Source organism: Sminthopsis crassicaudata, chromosome X (genome assembly GCF_048593235.1).
Source record: "Sminthopsis crassicaudata isolate SCR6 chromosome X, ASM4859323v1, whole genome shotgun sequence".
NCBI lineage: Eukaryota > Metazoa > Chordata > Mammalia > Dasyuromorphia > Dasyuridae > Sminthopsis > Sminthopsis crassicaudata.
Window position 1 is genome coordinate 82,413,880 of NC_133623.1, and position 22,736 is coordinate 82,436,615.

Here is a 22,736-nt window from a genome sequence, read left to right on the forward strand (position 1 = left end):
CTGTGGGAACTGTGTGGTCTACAACATAGCATTCTCAGTGTTTTTGCTGTTGCTGTTGTTTGCTTCCTTATTTTTTCCCCTATCCCATGTTTCCCCTTTTGATCTGATTTTTCTTGTGCAGCGTATTTGTGGAAATATGTTTAAAGGAATTGCATATATATTACCTGAAGAGTTAATTGAGGGAGGAAATGGGATGTTGCTTAGAATTGTATTTAACTCCATTGTTATCTGGTTCATCCTTTTCACCTAGTTTAGTTGGATCCTCCTCCTCTGGCTCTTTCTTCTTTTCCTTTAGTCTAACACTTTTTAAAGCCACTTGGATTAAATTGTACATATGAAATGTATCTTTGGAAATTAAGTTTGGTTTGGAATTGTATTGTTCACCTAGTTCCTCTCTTACTAATTCTCACTCATCTAAATCCAGTTCTTTTTCCAGAGGAAAACAAGTACATATGACCTGCACAGTTTTTTAAAGTTCAGTAATCTCCTCCAAAATTATAATCAATCCTTGGCTTTTCATAACCTTGACAATGCTCTCTAAACATTTACCTTGAACAGAAACAGAAGCCTGTTTTCTAAAAATTTCCCCCCTTTCACTGAAATTCTACTTTAGCTCTTTAACAAAGTTTCCTTGTTACTCACGCTTATTTCTTGGTCAGAGAGACTTTTCCACTGAGATCTGGATCAGAGGCTTTTCCACTGGAATCAGGATCTTGTTGGTCCCTGTTCAGGCGCCAAAATGTCAAGTCCGGGCTAGCTCCTCTGAAGGGCTAAGAATAAGTCCTTGCCCCATGTTGGGCACCAAACTGTAATGTCCTGTCATCTCTCAATTTGTGATGGTTCTCTCAGAGGAGGTTTCTTTTATGTATAATCTTTTTCTCTGTGAGCAGGTTTCTTGGGAGGCTTCTAGAGCCTCCAGCCAGAGGGAAGGTAGAATCTCAAATTCTTTTCTTCCTGAATTCTGGCTCTGAATTTCCTCGAGCTTCCCTGAAGTTCTCTCGGGAAGTCTTGTTCTTCCCCAATCCAGATTGCTTCTCCAGACTCAATGTTGCCTCTTTTTATCCTCCCAGAGAATGGGCTTGTGGGAATTACTTACAACCAATGAACTTGCTGCTTTTAAAGGTGTGAATTCTGAGCTAGAGAATTGTTAAGTATCAACTTAGCACCTAGTAAGAATCTAACAATTACCTATATTGGATTACTTGCTGTCTAGGGAGGGGGGAGGTGAGAGGGAGAAAAATTTGTAACACAAGATTTTGCAAGGATGAATATTGAAAACTCTCTGTATATATTTGGAAAAATAAAAAGCTATTAGTATAAAAGTTAGAGATCTTAGAAAGGTGGGAAAAAAACTTTCAGGCTATCAAAAAAAGAGAAAAGGATCCCAGGAATATTCCTCACTATGAAAGGCAGGCTAGATCAAAGGCTGGGCCCAATAAAGGGGTCAGAATCTGACCTCAAACTACAGCTGACGGGCCAGATGAGGCCTGCTGAGGACGTTTATGCGACCCGCCAGGTTATGGCAAATGGGCTGAGGGGCAGAGAGAGAGTGTGAGCTTTTGTTTTTTACTATACTCCAGCCCTCCAACAGTCTGAGGGACAGTGAACTGGCCCCCTATTTAAAAACTTTGAAGACCACTGGGTCAGATTGAAAGCTTTGAACCTGCCAGACTAAGAATTGGGTCTCTGGGGAAAAAAAGTGCAATCATCCCTAGTCCTTCCCTCACACATTGGAGAGTTCAAGGCATCTAATTCTACTCCTTAAGTCTACTGCCATCAATTAATGTTAACAGGATTTTACTGTCTTGGTCTCCGAACCATGGATAGCTGGTACTGCACAAAGCAGAGACAGATTTAAAGATCAAGTAGCAGTCACTTTCAGAATGATGAATAGTTTGCAGACTGGAAGTTCTCCTGGTCAGGAGACCTCCCCTATTGCAGGAAAGGTAGAGATTTTATACATAAATCATAAATGGGAAAGGGGGATTATAATACAATTAGTTTCAGGGCTTGAGTGCTTTCCCATGACAAGCCTATGAGTGAAGGACAATATAGGTGTTTGCTGGTCTTATGTTTGATTCACTTCACTTCACATACATAGGAGAGTGTTATCAAGAATTGATTGATCATTTCAAACTGCATTGTGAGATTCTGACTCCCAGGCCAGAAAAGGCAGCTCTGAGAAATCTAACTTATTAGTATGTTCATTACAAATATCATATCAATTATTATGAAAATCATAATTTCCTTTCTTTTTAAAAAATGCATTTGTTTAAAAATTAGATACAAAATAAGAAAGCAAAATTAAAAAAGAAAGACAGAAAAAGGAAGAAAAAAAAGCTTTGTCATGTGCCCAGGAGAATATTAAGGAGGATTCAAAATATGTAACAATAACAATAATAATTTCCAATTCAAGAAAGCATATATAATAATAGACATTATATTCATGAGTGTCCATCTTTCATTTGCTTCCTTGTATATTATTCTTTTGTTCTCTGCTTTATTTTTTACTTTATTCTTTTTTTCCTCCTTTCCCCATTTCCATTAATCTACACACGCCTTTATATATGTATTGTTCCCTCTTTAACCCATTCCCAATGTGAGTAGATTTTCAGAACTCCTCCCTCATCTTAATGCCTCTGTGTTGGTTCTTCCTCTGCATCTCATCACATCTAAAATCACCTTGCTGATCATTTCTTACAGAGCAATAATATTCCATAACATTCATGTACCACCATTTATTCAGCCATTCTCCAATTGAGGGGCATCCACTCAGTTTCCAGTTTCTGCCCACTACAGAGAGGGCTGCCACAAACATTCTTGCACGTGTGGGTCCCTTTCCCTCCTTTATTATCTCTTTGGGCTACAGATCTAGTAGAAACATTGCTGGGTCAAAGTAACCCTTGCTTTTGATGGAATCTTACCTGATGCCCCAGCCCCAGTATTCTGTCTTTCCCTCTCTCTCTCCCTCCCTCCTTCCTTCTGTCTTCTTCTTCCACTGCGTCTCTGTCTCTGTGGGTCTCTGCTTCTCTGTGTCTGTGTTTCTCTGTGTGTGTGTCTCTCTGTCTCTCCCCTCCCCCCTTAGGACAAAAGGACTTCTCAGCTTTCCCATGCATATCCAGCTGCTGCCCAAGCCCCAGTATTCTGCTCAAGAGAACAAAATGACTTTTCCCATGCATATCCTATATGAGATATATCTAATCATAGCGATTTTTTCCATGCCCATCTCACCGGAGATTGCCCAATTTCTCTACTTTGGCCAGTACTCCTGTTCTTTCTCACTCTTCCTTCTCTGTAGAATCACTTACTTTACTGAGTGGCCTCTCTCTCTTAAGGAACAAGCCCCAAGAGTGTGTGTAAAGAAACCTACTGAGGAATCCCAGTGGGTCTCTGGCATGCCTTTGTGTAAATCTGTTTGCTGAGAACATGCTCAAGAAGCACAAGAAGGGTTGGCTGCCCTTCTGGAGCTCAATTAATGAGTACCCTTTATGGCAGCCCTGTGTTTACTCTGGAAACCTGGAGTAAACATAATCCTCCTGAAGGAATGAACAAATATTCTCTTTGTTGGGCCTCTTGTGATGGAGCATCCTGTACCTAAGGGGGCTGCTTTGTCTCAAGGGTCACATATCGAATGAGAATATTTAGTGTAGTGCTTTCTTTGTTTTCAGTCTATAAAAATCCTTTAGTGGAAAGGGACTTGGAGAATTCAGTTAGGAAGCCTTGTACCACTTGTCTAATGATGCTTCCCACTCAAGACTGAATAGCTGGGACCACGAATTCTCCCAGCCAAGGAATTCAGATGTCAGTGCTTCCTTGTAGTGGTAATGACATGTGTGGTATGTTTGTTTCTTATATTGTCTTGGTGATCACCATGTTTGTTAATTCCTCATTACTTTGATACTATAAGTTTCCCCTTTTCTTATATCTTGCTTGAATCAAGATTCTGAGCAGTAATAAACTATTTTTCCCTTTTTAAGCCTGTGCCTGTTGAATGCAAAATCCTCTGACTCTAGGTTAATCCTACATTAATTGGCCTCATGAACAGAATTTCACAATAAATGTGGGGTTCCTAAGGTAAAATGTGGAAAAGAAAGAAAAAGGACTAGATATTCTGGAATGGGAAGACCTGCCCTACAGCAGGCTAGCAAAAGGATGGGCTAAAGGAGCGAGCTCCTGTGAACATTGGGGCACCCGCTTGTGAGCAGCTGAAGCCTTTTAGATTACAGGATAGAAAACATCCCAGTCCAGAAAGGAAAAGAGTTGATTGTGATCAGCAGGAGAGGATGGGCTTTACTAACTGCCTACAGGCAGCAAAGTGAGGAAAAGGACAAAGCTGTCTGAGAAAAGATGAAACTGGAAGGGAAACTAGTTGAATTCCAGCGTAAAATGTCTATATTACAATGCCAGAATTTTATTCTTGGAGACCAAGTAGTAACTATCAAAGTGTGGCATAAAAGGTAGAACAGTTTAAATACTGGAAGGTAGAGGGGGAATTAATAGGAAGAAGGTTCCTGACATTATTGCTTCAGCCACCATAGACTGGGACCTGGAAAAATGGGATGGAGATATATCAGCAGCATCCTCAGGCTGCTGCTGTTAAGAGACAAGACCCTCCTCTATACAAGGAAAGTGTTAGTAATCAGTCTGATGAGGTAAGCGGGGCTGAATGCTGCCCTATACTAAGGAGAAAGCCAGAGTCACAGCCAGGAGGGCAAGCACCGTATAAAAAAGGAACTGAGGATTTTATCCAACAGGAAATCGTGGCTATAATTGCTAGATTTACCCAGAAGCAGGGAGAAGCCCTGATAACTTGAATGGTTAGGATAAGTGATAATGGGGTTGGGGGAATACATGCACATAACAGAGACTGCATCAAATGTGTAGGGATAAGCCATAATCCCTTCATGCAGCAGTCTATTCAGGAGCATAAAATACCAGACGATTGACTTTGGCTGCAGAGGGCTGCACAAGATACTATTCCACTGACTCAATGTGACTGAGAGGAGACAGTCCCCAGGACTCTTTTTAAAGGTGGGCATGCAGAAACTGGAGACTGAGTGGAGGCCCATCAATTGGAGACTGGCTGAATAAATTGTGGTCTATGAATATTATGGAATGTTATTGATCTGTAAGAAACGACCAGCAGGATGAATGCAGAAAGGCCTGGAGAGACTCACATGAACTGATGCTGAGTGAAATGATCATTATACACTTCAACAACAATACTGTATGACGATCAATTCTGATGGACGAGGCCCTCTCCAATAATGAGATGAGCCATATCAGTTCCAATAGAGCAGTAATGAACTGAACCAGCTACACCCAGCGAAAGAACTCTGGGAGATGACTATGAACCACTACATGGAATTCCCATTCCCTCTATTTTTGTCTGCCTGTATTTTTGATTTCCTTCACAGGCTAATTGTACAGTTTCTTTTTCTTTTTTTTATTTATAATTTATTAATTTTATAATTATATATATTTTTGACAGTACATATGCATGAGTAATTTTTTTTATACCATTATCCCTTGTATTCACTTTTCCAAATTTTCCCCTCCCTCCCCCCGATGACAGGCAATCCCATACATTTTACATGTGTTACAATATAACCCAGATACAATACATGTGTGTAAATCCCATTTTCTTGTTGCACGTTAAGTATTAGATTCTGAAGGTATAAGTAACCTGGGTAGATAGACAGTAGTGCTAACAATTTACATTCACTCCCCAGTGTTCCTTCTCTGGGTGTAGTTATTTCTGTCCATCATTGATCAGCTGGAAGTGAGTTGGATCTTCTTTATGTTGAAGATTTCCACTTCCATCAGAATACATCTTCATACAATATCGCTATTGAAGTTGTACACTATTTCAAAGTCCAATTCTTTTTGTACACTAAAATAACTGTTTGGACATGTATACATATATTTAATTTATACTTTAACACAGTGATCCTCAAACTTTTTAAATAGGGGGCCAGTTTACTGTCCCTCAGACTGTGAGAGGGCCAGACTACAGTAAAAACAAAACCTCACACTCTGTTTCCGCCCCTGAGAGCCCATTTGCCATCACCCGGCAGGCCGCATAAATGTCCTCAACCTTCCGCATCTGGCCCGTGGGCCGTAGTTTGAGAACCCCTGCTTTAACATATTTAACATGTATTGGTCAACCTGTCAATTGAGAGGAAGGGGGGGAAGGAGGGGAAAAGTTGGAAGATTTCAATGATGGAAAATTACCCATGCATATGTCTTGTAAATAAACAACTATAATAAAAATAAAAAAATAAAGGTGGGCATGTAGAAATTACAGGAGGAAGTAATGAAAATGGCAATTATTTTGGGGGATGCTGATTATTATCACATGGTCCCAATCACAGTCTTTAACAGAAATACAATAGTTAACATGGTTCCTCCTGCTTACAAACATCTTAGGCTTACTTTGTTATTAGGAGAATCACGATGCCCTTTAGGGGAAACACTTGACAATATCTCTCAACCGAGAGATCTAGGTGATTGGGAGGACAATACTAATAGAGGGAAAGATATTGGTAAAGGGAGTAATGAAAATAAGAATAAGACTGATTCACGCACTAAGGAAGGGCAAATGTTCAGGAGAGATTTATTCACTGTGTTAGTATGCTCAGGGGTCTGGAGGAAGAAGATGATAGACGGAATACCCACGCAAGAATTGTTTAAGATGTATAAAGACAATTGGGAGGTAAATCTTGCCTCCCCCTTACCCTCTTCCACTCTGATTTATATCTTGATTTAGAACAATTTAAAATGTCACAGCCTTGGGATTAGGGAGGAGGCCAAGCCTTGGTTAAAGAAGCATGGGGGAAAAAAAAAATTAAAACAAAAGAAAAAAAAAAGAACATGGAGGAAAGATTATAGACCCCATATTCATATAGTTAAATACTGGAAAAACAGCAAATGTTTTAATTGATACCAGGGCAGAGGCCACTTTGATATATGGCAACTCATCAAAATATAAATCTGGAATCCCTATTACTATAACTAGACTTAGTAGAAAAGAAATTCAAATTAAACAAATAAAAAAATAACTATGAAAATTGGACAGATGCCAAAGAGAAAATAGATACTGGTAATAGTTCCCATCCCTGAATATATATTTGGGATAGATATACTGAAAGGGGTGACTCTGTTTCTCCCTTGTTATGGGCCAGAACTTGAAACAAGGTGCTAAATCACTGGAATGGATAGAGACAATAATTATCTAATTTAGCCTGGTTCAGTATGATTGATCTGATCCTACAAGGAGATGTTATGGGCCAGAACTTGAAGCAAGGTGCTGAGTAGACTTGATAGAGACAATAGTTCTCTAATTTAGCATGGTGCTTAAAGTTCTCTAGTTCAGTACATGTACTTAGTGCTTACTATCGTTCCACAACATTCACGCCTTTAAGCGTGAAGCCAGGAGCCTCAGTCGGGGAGATTCAGAAGCCAGAGAAGGCAGGAGGGAGCTCTCCAGACCAAAACTACAGAAGGCCTCTAAGAAAGCTAACCGGGCCATAGGAAAAGAGACAAGACTTGGAAAGAGACAATAAAGGATTTGGACTTTAATCCCTGGCTGCATTTGGGGTGATTACACTGAACTGAAATGAAGGCTGCTCCCAGAAGCCTCCCAAGAAACCTGCTCCCAGAGAACATTACATTTTAGAGAGAATATTACACTCCCTGATGGAAAATATCAATTTGTTGTGAAAAGAATGAATATATCAGCTGTGCTAATTGGAAATGTGCAAATGCCGCTAGGCCTACTAAGATTAAACAAGTAAAATAATGTAGAATTCCTGGGGGACAGGAAGAAATTAAAAATACCATAAAGGACTATGTGGCTGCAGAAGTACTTCTGAATGGAATAATCCTATCTGGCAGGTTAGGATGGATAGCTGCTGGGACCTGGTGAATGACTGTAGATTACAGGGAATTAAATAAAGTAATTCTTGCATTGACTTCTGCAGTTCCTGATGCTATCACCCTAATAGAGAATATTTAGACTTAGACCTGTAGTCTGGTAATAGGTCTTGCTAATGGCTTCTTTACTATTCTAGTGGATCCCACACAATAGGACTAATATGCATTTAATTGACAAGAGAGGCAATACACTTTTACTAGATTGCCTCAGGGATACTTGCATAACCCTACTTTCTGTTCTAGGGTAATAGAGCTGAACATTTAGAGAACTATCATTCCCTGAATGTAGTCATTTCACCTTACATTGATGATATATTAATCCAAGGTCAAAGTAGTACAAACCTGTTCACAGAAAACAATAGAACATATGAAATCTAAAAGGATGGGAGATTAACCCAGATAAGGTTCAAGGGCCTTCTCAGACAGTAAAGTTTTTAGGAATACTATGGAATAAAGGCCAAAGAGCAAAGACTAGACAAAAGATATTAGACTTGATGCACCCCCAAATAAAACAGAGGCCCTGAAGTTTATTGGGCTACTTGGATACTGGAGGAATCATACTCCCCATTTGGGACAGATTTTAAGACTTTTTATATCAAGTAACTTTATATCAAGTATTTTATATCAAGAAATATTAACTTCACTGGATTCAGGAACATACTCAAGCTTTGGAGGGAGCAAAATGACTATAGAGACCACTCTGGACCTCTGGCCTATGAAGCATGGACCCGTAGAATTACATGTGTGTATACAATATGGGTGTGGTAATTGAAGCCTATGGCAAAAACAAGGAGGTGTGTGAAGGCAGCTAGCAGAGGTGTTTGTTTGAGAATCCCTGGAAATTTCTTTTAGATTTTAAACTTGTTAGGTTTTTACAAACTATCTTATCTTATAAGATGATTATCCCCGAGAAAATAACTTACTTGAGTTAAATAGGTCCCAAATGAAAGAATGAGTTTACTGGTAATCTAATAACTGGCTTTTACACCAGGAATGTTGAGCTTAAGGCCATATATTTTTTTATGTCATTAAAATTTTTTTTATTCTATTATGGCTTTTTATTTACAAGATGTATGCATGGGTAATTTTTCAGCATTGACCCTTGCAAAACTTTCTGTGCCAACTTTTCCCTTCCTTCCCCCCCCCCAGATGGCAGGTAGTCCCACACATGTTAAATATGGTAAAATATGTTAAATACAATATTTTTATACATATTTATAGTTATCTTGCTGCACAAGAAAAATTGGATCTAGAAATGGTGAAACTTTAAGACTAGTCCTTTCAGATTGATTTATTCCTGTCTGATTCCCAACCCCTCCTAGCTGATCAATTAAAGAAGCTAGGACCTTTGATTTACAAATCCTGGTCAAAAGCACCCCTTTGAATTCCAATAGGAGCTATCCGGGCTCTCACAACCCCCATAAGATCTGAGCCGACTTGGGCTGTCCCCCATTCTAATGATCTGCTCAGGTTTTCCAACTGCCACCTAGCAAATTCGAACCCTCACTGAAACCTATGGAGAAACCAATGTGGGACTCCACCCATAGGCCCTTTTAGCTAAATCTCTCCTTATAAAAGAGCCAAGCTGGAGTCTTCTTTTTGCAGAGGATCTAAACATGCCAGCACCATGCCTGGCACCAAAGACTCTCTGCCCACTAGAATCCTATTTCTGGTGCCTTTTATCTCTACCTTCACCTTTTACTATTAGATTTCAACCTTACTTCCAAACCACGAAATAAACCTCTTTTATCAGTCTAGGTTTTGGGGCCTGTAAATTCCTTTACAGAGGACTCTTGTGCTGCCACTAGACCTCATTTAACTCCCTAACCTTGCTCTGAATCCAAAGGAGTTGCAGGGAAGTTCTATTTGACTCCCTGTACTCCGAACCTGCCACAAGACCTCAATTAACCCTAATTTCATTTAGTTACCCCAATTCTAGACCTCATCAGAAAGAAAAAAAAAACCTGAGAAGGAAAAACAAAAATGCAAGCGGACAATAACAGAGAAAGTGAGAATGTTATGCTGTGTTCCACACTCAGTTCCCTCAGTCCTCTCTCTGGGTGCAGATGGATTTCTTCATCACAAGATCATCGGAACAGTTCCAAATCATCTCATTGTTGAAAAGAGTCATGCCTATCAGAACTGATCATTGTATAATCTGTTGTTGCTGTATACAATGGTCTCCTGGTTCTGCTCACTTCACTCAGCATTAGTTCATGCAGGTCTCTCCAGGCCTTTCTGAAATCATCCTGCTGATTGTTTCTTACAGAACAATAATATTCCATAACATTCATATACCATAACTTATTCAGCCAATCTCCAATTGACGGGCATCCACTCAGTTTCTTGTTTCTGGCCACTACAAAAAGGGCTGCCACAAACATTTTGGCACATATAGGTCCCTTTCCCCTCTTTAGTATTTCTTTGGGATATAAGCCCAGTAGTAGCTCTGCTGGGTCAAAGGGTATGCACAGTTTGACAACTTTTTGAGCATAGTTCCAGATTGCTCTCCAGAATGGCTGGATGTATTCACAATTCCACCAAGACGTGTTTTAAAATTGTGAATTTGTTTATCTTAGGCACATGATCTTAGAAATTTGTATGCAATATTGAAATATTACTACTGGAAATTTATATCTATATAAGCAAGGTTCTCTCTGATAACTTATTCAAACTAACGAGGTCACATGTTTGTATAAGGTGCTCTATTTTCTGCTATACAGTTTCTAAGTGTTGTTTTTTTGAAGTTATGATTGTAAAATTTAAAGCTAGTGTGACTAATTGTATTAGATTATAAGCTTCATATAGAATATGAATTTTCCATACAAGAAAGAAAATATAGGTGACAATTTGGCTATCATTCCAGAAAACATTTGATTAAAAAAATTTTTTTTGAAAGTCATCTGGAATTAGGGATTGAAAATTGCAATGTTTCATGGTTTTAGTTTGGATCAGTTGGAATATGAGGGAATAATTATGGGATGCCTTAACTTGAGCCCTTCCTCCCTATTCTTTTACAAAATGGGGGAGGTATCCCAGAATACAGCCCCTGCTCTGAACCCTCTGATGGTTAAATGAAATTCTTTTGACATTAATTGCTTCTATTGTTTACAAGAATGGCTCATGTATGCAGGGTGTTAATAACTAAATATTTGTTTTTATTTTTCAAGTCTATGGCTGTTTAAGGCAAAGTCATTTGTGATGCAGTATCAAAGATTCCACCATTTAGCAAGTTCTCTGAAAATGATTATTTCTACCAAGGTTTCCATCTATCTTCAGCAAAATTATTTAATATTTAAGTGCAATATAGTCTTCTTGTTTAGTGAATATAACAAATATGATCTATAGCTTTCTTGAAGTACCTAGAGCAGAAATTTAACCTGATATCCTTGCACTTAGTTTTGACTATGTTTTCATATTATATTATTATATTATATTATGCACAAGAATTTGAAAGAAATACATAAGCTACTCAGAGAAATGTGATCCTAAACTGTTACAGTTGGAGGTCTGTATCTGGACAAGAGTTGAGAGGACAACCTTGGCCTCCACTCAAGGTGGAATCCTTCTGACTCAGTTTCCCAGTTGTGTTTCTTTGAATAAAAACCCACCTGATTATTCCCGAGTCTAGCTATAAGGTAGAACTGTTATAATTGGATATCAGACTGAGCTAAGGATGCTTTATCTTGTCATGTGTATGCTCCTAGGCTGGGTCCTAAAGAACAAGTTCTGATGGCATTATAATCATACCTCTATATTTTTCTCCTGTAGCAAATTTTATAATCAGAGGTCAATAGAAACCATAAACACAATTCAATTATATAATATCTTGTTGTTTTCAGTCTAAAAATATGTAGTCATTATATTCATTTTAAATAATTTGGTGCATGAGTATTTGGCCTAGTCATCTGTTATTAGATATTTATATCTATATGAAATAAGGTCCTTAAATAGTTTCCAAAATAATGTAAGAACAATTAATATGATTGACTGTAAGACCTAACTATTAACATTTGTATGTACTGTGTGTCTGTGAAACAAATATATTTCTTTATATGAAAAGTTGCTGGCCAATCTATATTGGCCTCTCTATAGCTTATAGCAGTCCTTGTGGGTTTGCCTTTTTATCTCAGGTTATCCTAATCTCTAGTTGTTAAGATTTGTTTTTTATTCTAAATTTTGGTCAGTTACTTCAAGGAATTGAATTGACCATTGGATACTTCAATCAGCTCCAGCTTACCCCCCTCCATAAAAAGATGGTGATTCAGCTCTATGTCCATTCTCAGCAGAAAGCAGTTTCAGAAGATGAGATCATCACCCCCGCTCCCAGAGGACCTTGGGCCCCATTGGTTTGGGGAGGAACTGGAACTGGTTGGTGCATGGACTCTAAATTATCCAGTGGGCCCCCTGTTACAATATATTTGAGACCAAGGACGGGAAACATTGAGCTAAGATTTAGGTAAATACCACTGAAAAAGAATACACCACTAACAATTCAGTTTGATATCTATCATTATAGAATGTATATTGAGAAAGAGGATTTTGTAGAACCACCTGTACAATTTAGAATAATGTCTGTTTTGTCACATCTAGAAAATACAGAATCTACTTAAAATTAAGCTTAAAAACTTAATTTGTATTCCCAAAGGATATGTCTTTTTTTGTAATAAATATTTTCCACATAATATCAGTATATGAAGTTCTTGACATCCAAAATAAGACTATTGGATGTTGTCTCAATTGTAGCCTATTATTGCTTTAAGTCCATATGTTAATTATGAGTTTTGCACCATTGGGGTTTGAACCTTGGTGTTCAGGTTTATAATCATTTAATATCTTCAGAGTCAGCCTTGAGCTACATTTCCCACAGAATATGGAAATCTTGGGATAATATTCTATGGTGGGTGTGAAAAGTAACTGCTTTTCTAATACCCTGGGTGGTTCATGTAAATCATGAAGTTGTTTTAACCAATATGACTGCTGTTATTAAGCAACTTGCAAATGAAACTGCCCAAGGTTTACAAAACCTCCAGGAATCCCTAGAGTCCCTAGTTAATGTCATCCTTGACAATCGAATAGCCTTAGATTACTTATTAGCTGCAGAAGTGCGTTTGCAACAAATATGCATAATATTCATGATATTGTGCATTGAATGCAAGAGACCTGAGAGCAATTGTTTCCCTCAATATCAGGATGGGACTCAACATGGAAATACCTGTCATACCTATAGCCTATCATTTTGATAAGTTTGATTTATGCTTTGGACCTTGTATTATGAATTGCCTTTTGACTATGGTTTCTTCTGGATTACAAGCTTTCACTATGCATAAGTGACTGTGTGAATGATTATCAGTTGAAGCCCTGTTGTTTATTTGCTGTGTGTAAATGATTATCAGTTGAAGCCCTGTTGCTTTGTTTGACCAAGATGGGGACATGCTTGATGTTAGGGCCGAATTGTAAGGAATCCCAGTGAGTCTTAGTCATGCCTTTGTGTAAATTTGCTTGTTGAGAACTCTGGAAATGTGCTTGCAGTTATCTGATAGAATCTCAGGAAGCCCAAGATAGTTGCCTTTCTGGCACCTTAGTGAGTATCCTTTATGGTAGGCCTGTGTTTACCTTGGAGACCTGGCCAGTTCTTGGAGTAAACATAATTCTCCCAAATGAACAAATCTTCTCCTTGGTGGGCTTCCTGTACTTGAGGAGACTGCTCCATCTCAAGAGTCATGTATCAAATGAGAATATTTAGCATAGTGCCTTCTTTGTTCTCGGTCTATAGTCCCTTAGTGAAAAGAGACTTTGAGAATTCAGTTAGGAAGCCTTGTATAGCTTGCCTAACAATGCTTTCTACTCGAGATTCTGAATAAGTGTGAGTATGGATTCTCCCAGTCAAGGAATTCAGATGTTGGTGCTTCCTCATAGTGGTGATGACATGTGTTGTATGTTTATTTCTTATATTGTCTTGGTAATCACTGTGTTTGTTAATTCCTTGTTACTTTTATGGTATAAGTTTCTACAATGTCTGGGCTAGTTCTTTAGAGGGTCTCAGGATCAGTCAGAGTCAGGACCAAAGTCCTTGGTCTTTAGAAGGAGACGGGAAGGAGCACAGGACTCATCAAAGATGAATCCTGGACTCTGGAGTCTGAAGCCTGAATTTTTCTCTCTTCAACATGCTTCGGCAGAGAGAGTCTGACTTTCTCCTTCAGCCCTCCAATCCTTGCCTACAATTACCTCACCACAACACATTCAGCAAGTGCCAATGGTGAGGAGAACCATCACATCACCATATCATCTAAGTATATGCTTATAGAACCATTATCTCATATTGATTAGATACTTAGCCTTAAGTGTGCTGCAGTCTTAGATTCAAATACACCTTTTCAGAGTTCCAGCCCTCTACAAGTTTCCTCTTTTCTTATATCTTGTTTGAATCAAGGTTCTGAGCAGTAATGAGCATCTATATTTCCCCCTTTTAAGCCTATCCAAATATAGGTTAATCCTACATTGTGTGACCTTAATAAATGCCATTCTTGATTTGAAGGTGGTTTGAGCCTGAATTCTTTGAGAGATGAGACTGAAATACATCCCCTGGTACCTCAACATTTTTGGCATGCCCCAACACTTTGAACTCTTGAGTCACAGTGACATGCTCATACTAAATATTGGGGTGGCTACCAGGGTGATCACTCTAAAATCTAATGTTTTATGTCTAGTAGATTATTTGGACATGAGACAGAAAAATAGACAATACAGATAAACACATGGAACACTAACCTGTCTCTTTGATTTTCTAGATCTAGATAGATCAGGTGATTTCTCCTTCCCAGAAATCTCCTTTGGTAAATTTTATCTTCTCTGACTGGGATGGAAAATGTAATCTTTTTCTGACTTTGTCTGTTTCCTCTGGAACCAACAGTAATTGTGTTAGAAATTGTCTCATGATCTATTGATGGACACTGTTGTCAATCATAACAATCAATGACACAAAAATATGGACAGAAATGGCTTATCATGCTCAGGGTATATGCACCACTGTATACAAAGACCAGTGACCTCTGAGCAGCATTTTCACACAACTTAAATAAGTTTTGAGTTACATAGACAGGATGGGTACAAGGACAACAGGGGAAGGTAATGATTTGCATGTCTTAAAATAGATGGTTGAAGGGGAAAATCAATTTCAGGAAAACTGGGGAAACTAAATTATTTATTGACTATATATATAAAAATTATTTATTGACTAAATAAACACAAGAGATAAAGCTGATATCTCATACTGGAGTTTACAAACAGAGCAGAAACAAACCAGTTAACATGAGGGCTAGAGCTGATGACTCAGCTTGATTTAGCAGATTCTGGCTACTCATATGACTTGCTTATCTTAAGGAAATGGTGGTACTAAAGTTGAGCCAGAAATTCTTTTATCCTATGAGTAAGAGGAAGGGATGATAGGGGTAAAGTGAAATGAAGTTTTTTTTTTTTCCCCAAGAATCCCCACAGCCTGCATTGTCTGTGAACATCAGTGGGCTTTTCTGTCTCCCCACCCCGAAGAAGATACCAATGGGATATTTACTCTGGAATTATTTGTTGTATGCTATGATTATAGGATCAGTTCAGTTTCAGTTTGCGTAGTGCCAAAAGAAGCATTAGATCAGGAGGACAAAGATAATGGCAAATTAGTGCTGGGAGAGAGCCCAGAAATCATTTAATCCAGTCCCACATTTCCTCCCCTAATTGGAAAGGACACAGAACACAGTGATATCCTCTCCAAGGAATAATAAGACAAGTGACACATACAAATTAGTGGTTAGTAGGACAGGCTGTAGTAATGGAGCAGGAATTTTCTCTTACCTCTGTTTCCCAAAAGGTGAAATTCACCAAAGCTCCCACTGAGTAGCAGTGATTTAAAGTTTCCAGATGAGCAAATTAAGACCCAGAGAGATGAAATGGATGGAAAGTCAGATAGAGGTAGGCTTTGAAGACCGGAACTCTGACTCCAGAACCAGAGCCTTTTTCCATTGTATCATTCAAGGGATGTGTAAATCAGGGTGGGTCATGAACACACATTTGAGAATGTGTTTCTTACTATTCCTTTTTTTTTTTTTTAATATTCAAACTCCACCAGTTCTTTCTCTGGAGGTGGATAACATTTTTCATTATGAATCCTTTGGGATGGTCTTAGATCTTTGCTGAGAAGAGCTAAATCATTCACAGCTTATCATCATACAGTCTTGCTCTTACTGTGTATAAAGTTTTCTTGGCCTGCTCACTTCACTTTGTATCAGTTCATGTAAGTCTTTCCAGGTTGTTCTGAAAGCATCCCATTCAGCATTTTAAAAATAGCACAGTAGGTATCACATCACAATCATATACAACAACTTGCTGAACCATTCCCCAATTGATGGGCATGTCCTCAATTTCCACATATCTTTGCTACCACAAACAGAGCCATTAGAAACATTTGTATGTACAGGTACTTTTGCATTAAAAAAATCTCTTTGGTATAGGAACCAAGTAATGGTATTGGTGGGTCAAAGGATATCCACACTTTGCCCTTTGGGCATAGTTTTATTTTTCCTCAATAGTATTTTATTTTCCCCAAAACATGTATAGCTAGTTTTCAACATTTATTTTTGTAAGACTTTGTGTTCCAAATTTTTCTCCCTCCCCCCCATTACCTCCAATCTCTCCAAGACAACAAGCGATCTAATATAGGTTAAACATGTACAATTCTTTTAACACATTTATATGTTTCTCATGTTGTGTAATTCTTATTATTTTTTGTATTCCTAGGCTTAGCCAAGTGCCTGGTACAGTGGGGGGGGGAGGTCTCAATTGGGGAAAATCATACCAAGGGTGTAAAAGTCATACCAAAGAAGGGGGTATGAAGCCATTACTAGGATATAGTGTCCAATAAATAACTTTGTGTGTGCCTGGGAACTTTCTTAAACTGATTGGCACACGGCCTTGAGTATCTGAACAACTAACCATCTGTACTGCCCTTGTACCTGGGTTCTGGAACCTGGCCCAGCATTGAGCAGTAAAGAAAACCCAAACAGCATTAATGTGTGTATGATGTGTTATAGCTCCTTCTCCCTTTGGCTGATTTCTATAACTGTTGATGGGGTGAATGGACGCTGGCAAAAGTCCACATCCCTGACAGCAACCCAGTATCTGAGTGGGCCCCAGTAAAGAGCAAACTGACCCTGCAGAATTATCTTGTGCAGACGGAGCTGTCCGGTACTGATGACCATGATTACCTTATGAAACCTGGAGGTTAAGCTATAGACATCAACTCTTAAGGCTAACTTGTATAAACAGGAAAATCAGAAGACCAGTTGATTTACTGACTCAGTATAGTTAGCCCATTTTGTTTTGGATCCTTTCCCAGTATAGGTCTCACCTCTCCCCCTTGTTAATTGTGGGTTCGCTAGGACTTTGCTGGCTTGATAAACTTTTGCCTCTAGACCTAGAGTTGGTTTGAGCATGTAGATTCATTCTGGATTACTCCCTACCTTTGTGACTTGTTGGACTTCATCAATTACCTTGGAACTTTTTGGGGATCTTTGTGGGAATCCATTGAATAGTCTGGTCTTGTGGCAGGGATCAGAGATTCAGTGAATTATCTGGTGACTGCCCTCGGCAACTCATGCAAATAACCCATATGATTGTTAAACTACTTCTGTGGAGATCCTGAGTAATTGGGTGTAGTTGGCAGAGAGGGACTGGAGTATTGATGGAATTGCTGCTGGAGCAGGTAGGGAAGGGCACTGATAGAGATCAGTTAACTTCATGGTCCCACCCTCTGTGGAGGTCATGGGCAGCCCCTCTTGTGATGTCCATTCAGAAATCTGAGTTATATCAACCCCTGAGGTTGAATTTCCCCTATATATTATGTCCATGGCTCATGCCATCTTTGCCAAATTCCTCTTGGGTTACAGTCCACTCTATACTTATGGTATCTTCCCCCTCCTATGTCACATGGTATCTCTCCTCTCATCTCCCATCATACCTCTATTCTTTCTCCTTCTTTTAGCTAACTCTCTTAGGGTGCTAAACTCCTTTATAAATTTAGCCAGCCAGCTGAGGGCATACTCCAATTCATGGAGCGCTCCCTTTTTCCTGGTTAATTGTGGGAAACTAGGAAACTTGTCTTTTTCATCATTAATTGTTAAAATCCCTTTCCTTACTAACTATATGTTCTCTCAACGCTATTTCATAGTTACCATTCCTAGAGTCTATTTTATCTCTTCATTTTGCCTGTAACTTCTAAATAAACCTACCTTTTGCCAAAGAGAATAGCCATCGTGAATTCTGCACATCATCACACCCCAATATTCGGTGCCTATATCGATCTCATCATCGGTGCTGAACACCAAATACATCATCTGGAACCAGAGATTGCTCTTCTAAATCACATCACTTACATAATCATCACGGAGTTCCCGACCTCTTTCTTTGGTATCAATTTACCCCTTTGGTGGAGGGGTATCCCTTGGTTGGGGCTGGGGGAAGCTCAGTTTCATTGGTTGGGGAACACTCATTCAAACATATATAGTAAATGCTTGTTGACTTAGTGACGGTCGATTGAATTCAGAAAACCAGCCTAACTACATTTTAAAAAGCTCATGATGCCTGAAAACTGGTACATTTTCTGGAAAACCATCTATTTCTTAGGCTGTGGATAGTTCTCTCTTTATCAGAATATCAGGAAAACCCAAACTGGCAGAATTACAGTTCTGTTAAGTATTTGTTATTATTGGAAATTCTATTTCTAATCTTATTTAGCTCCTTCTCAGTCCTCCTGGCGGTACTGTATAGGTGTTGACCCCAAATGGGGTCATGAAGAATCAAAAGGACTGACAAACAATGGAATAACAAGCTCGACAAGGCCATAGAATCACCAGGCATGTACACTAGGGGGAAGATGTTAATGGGTCGAGGGACTTGGTTTCTGGATTTATTTGATTGTGTGCTGCATCCTATCCTGTTCAGTTTTAGCATGTACTCCAAAAGGTGTATATTTACTTATATGTAAATTCTATACCTGTACATGTATGTACATATTAAAAATATACTATATGTCATAAAGACACAAAAACGAAAATTTAAAAGATTGGAATAAAAGGAAATGATTGTAGAATCACTAGGGAGTCACTGGAATTTATTAAGTAGAGGAGTCATATAATCAGACTTACTCTTTAGGCAAATCACTTTGGAGGCACCTGGACAGGGGATAGAGCCCTGGCTCTGGTCTCAGGAGGACCCAAGTTAAAATCCGCCCTCACCCACGTAACGCTTCCTAGCCTGAGACCCCTCATAAGTCACTTAACCCCAATTGCCTCACAGAAGAAAAAGAAAATCTCTTTGGCACGCGTAGGAAGGCTGGACTAGAGAAGGGTAAAACTTGAGGCCCTGTGCCCAATTTGGAGGCCATTCTAATAGTCCAGGTAAAAGAGGAGGGTGTGAATGTGGGAGGACAGGTGGTACGCTTAGACAACTCACCTCACTCAAGACAGAGCCCATCCCCAGAGGCCACTGGCCCAGGCAGAATTTTCTCAATGGCACCTGGGCAGCTGCTGCCATGGGTATCTGGAGACTTGAGATTTAAAGGTTGGGAGCTTGCAGGGCCAGAGGCAGGGGTCATTGAAAAGGGAGCATTGAATGAGGGAGTTCAATGGAGGAATTTGGGGATAACATAGATGTGGTTCTGTTGGAGATAAGTCCCATATCTGGCTATCTCTGGTGATCATATACCCTTTGGAATCAGACCATTGCCTCCACTTTGGAGGCCGCTGAGCTAAGATCACTGGGCTGGTCTAGAATATGGTGCCACCTGGTGGGCAAATTATATATCGTACAATGCTTCTTCGCTGACTAAGTTGCTAACCCTGTTTTTCTGTAGACTTGTAGAAGGCAGCACAAAAGCCTGTGTGAGGGCTGCTTACAGTACTGTAGTGTCCCAAGAGTCTCATGGGATATGTCTAAGTGAACACTCAACCTACACTTGAATTAGATATTTTATATTTACTTGAAAGGATGTATATACACGGAGTTGGGCATTGGATAAATCAAATTAACCCATCCTTTTAAAAATAAGTGATAAAATACTGGGTTTGATACCTTAACCAGATGAGAATACATCCATTCAATCATGGCCTTGAACTACACTGAAAAAAAAAAAAGGCCTTAGTAACTGGAGTGCCGTGTCCAGGAGCTACACTTGAATTGGCTGAGGAAATTTAGTAACAGCCTTAACAAATGCACATTCAAGCAAGGGGACTGACTGGGGGAGGGAGAGAAGAGGCCTACCTTAGGCCTCAGGATTACCTGCCTTTGACCAAAGATGGACCGTCCGTCTTCTGGTAGTGTTCCCTGATCAGCAGACGAGTGTATTGGGAGCCGAGGACAGATTGGACAGAGATTCAAGAATATCTCTAAAGAGCTCAGCAGAAAAGCTGTACCATACATACCCTGTTTTCATGAGCTGCTTTCCCTTTTCCCACATGTATGCTAAGCTTGCGCCTACTTTCCCCCGCACTCTCTATGAACTGGTAGAAGGTCACAGACATTTGGGAGGATATTTTATACCAACTGTTTTTATTATTCTACTTTAGTAAAATACCTTTCTAAAAGTTAATTAATACCCATCATCATGGCAATAAGTACACCCCAAGGCTCAGAAATTAAAACCACTTAGTGGCTGGATTGAGGAGACTTGATCTGCCCATGTGAGTGGAGAAGTGGAGAGTAACTGCAGAGAATGGATGCATATTGTCTCCCTTGATAGAAGGTAAGCTCTTTCAGAGCACATCATGGGCACTTAATAAATGCTCGTTGATTTATGGAATCCTTTAAGATTTGTAGATTTATTATTGTGTGAAAAAAGCCACATTAATCTCTTTGATCATGAGCCATTAGCCTTGACTTTTCTTTCTGCAAGCACATCAAAGATAGGAACAAAACAAAAGATCCTTGTGAGACACTGGCCAAGGGGGGTTTATTTTGTTCAAACGTGGCAAAGATGTACAAAGGCACTTAACTTCTCCACATGCTGCCACTTTGTCTCCATCTGGACACGCGTGTCTTATCAGTATGAAGGCTTGAGTGGTCTTATGCACCTCTGGGACTTTCTCTGATATGCAAAATATCCATTTCGGTTTGAGCCCACGTTGCTCACCATGTAATCCTTTTTCTTCTCTTTTAACGCAAATGGTATGTCTTGCTCGTTAATCTGACCTGTTTGCCTTTCACTTGGCCTTGAAAGATTCAAATTCATGTGATTTGTAAGTTAGACACTCCTATCTGGGCTGGCCCCTTGGCAGGCTCAGCTGGGATTGTGGGTAGTGTTAGTTCACTTTCTTATTTTTCTTAACACAGATATCATAGATTGAATTCTATGCAAAATCACCAGAGGAAGTGACCAAGAGATGTCCAGACTGGTCTGTGATCCTCATTGTTGGGAGAATGAGGTAGAGAATTAGAATATAATTTCGGTATTTAGAGCTAGAGATTTACTTTTGACTACCAGGGTAGTGACACCAGAAAGGTTTGGATATGAAAGGCTTCAATCCCCAAGACCTGGAATTTCATGTGTGAGTCCTAATGATGCTAATGTGCACGGGTATATCTGTGTACTTCTGTGACTGGTCACCTTTATCTTCTGGAGTTGCTGTGACTGGCCGAGAATTCACTCCCCTGAGATCTCCAGGGACATGGACTGTGGGGATGAGCCCTGAGGATGGACCCTGGAGATGGGCCAGGCCAGGCCTCAGACTAGTAGACAGTCTACTACTGGTTCAGTATCTTTTCTAGCTCGGTGGGACCGACTAGGGTCATAGATATTGGAGGAAGACTTGATCCTTTCGATATTGTCGTTTCACCTCTGTCATCTTTGACTAAACTGCTGTTCCCCAGATTGCTTTGTAAGTTTCACGTGTATTTGCATGTTAAAAATTGTGTCTTAAAGTGTTTAGTAATAACGATTATACTGTGATTTGAAATAACGTCACATTTTCTGCCTTTGAACATTTGTAGCAGAGGTCTGGTTTTTGATCCACCCCTCTGCCAAGGAAGAGCCAGATCTAAACGACCCCAAGAACAAACATGCCATTTATGTGCATGAGTTCTTATGGCACGATGGTACCAGATGCTTCTTGACTCGACTTTCCTAGGGAGCCAGCCCAGCATCTGACCTTACACCCACAGTCCATCTCCTCTTGGATTCCTCAAGCTGCCTTCCTCTTGGAGACTTTTGCCTTAGGTGATCAGCATCTTCGTACAAGGGAGCACTCTAGAGAGGCTAGAAACGGGACTCTCTAATCATTGCTCCACCTTGCATCTGCTACCCAGCTTACTTTCAACTCCTCAGAACAAGATGCCCTAGCACCATCCGGTCCCTCCCCATGCCATGCCCTTTCTGCTTCCTTTTGTCGTCTCCCCCTTAGATGGTAAGTTAGTGGAGGGCAGATGTTCCTTTTGCATTAATCTCATCCCCCAAGGTTTAACAGAACTCCCTGGGACACAGGAAGTTAATCAGTGTTGATCCAGTTGGAGTCCTTGATGAGACCGTGCCCCATCCAACTGCACTTGGAAACAGAGAGATGAGCCTTCCATTTCTTTGTTCTCTACATTCCCAAGCCCTGGCTTAGGGTCACACACTCCTATGACAAGGCTAGAGGAAGTTCTGCCCACAGAAGCCATTCCGATAGGGACCAAAGTGGGAATGGGAGGAATGGGTGTGTTCACACGGCAGACAATCTCTAGGTACGCTGGGGTTCCTGAAAGCAGAATCTGGAAATTTC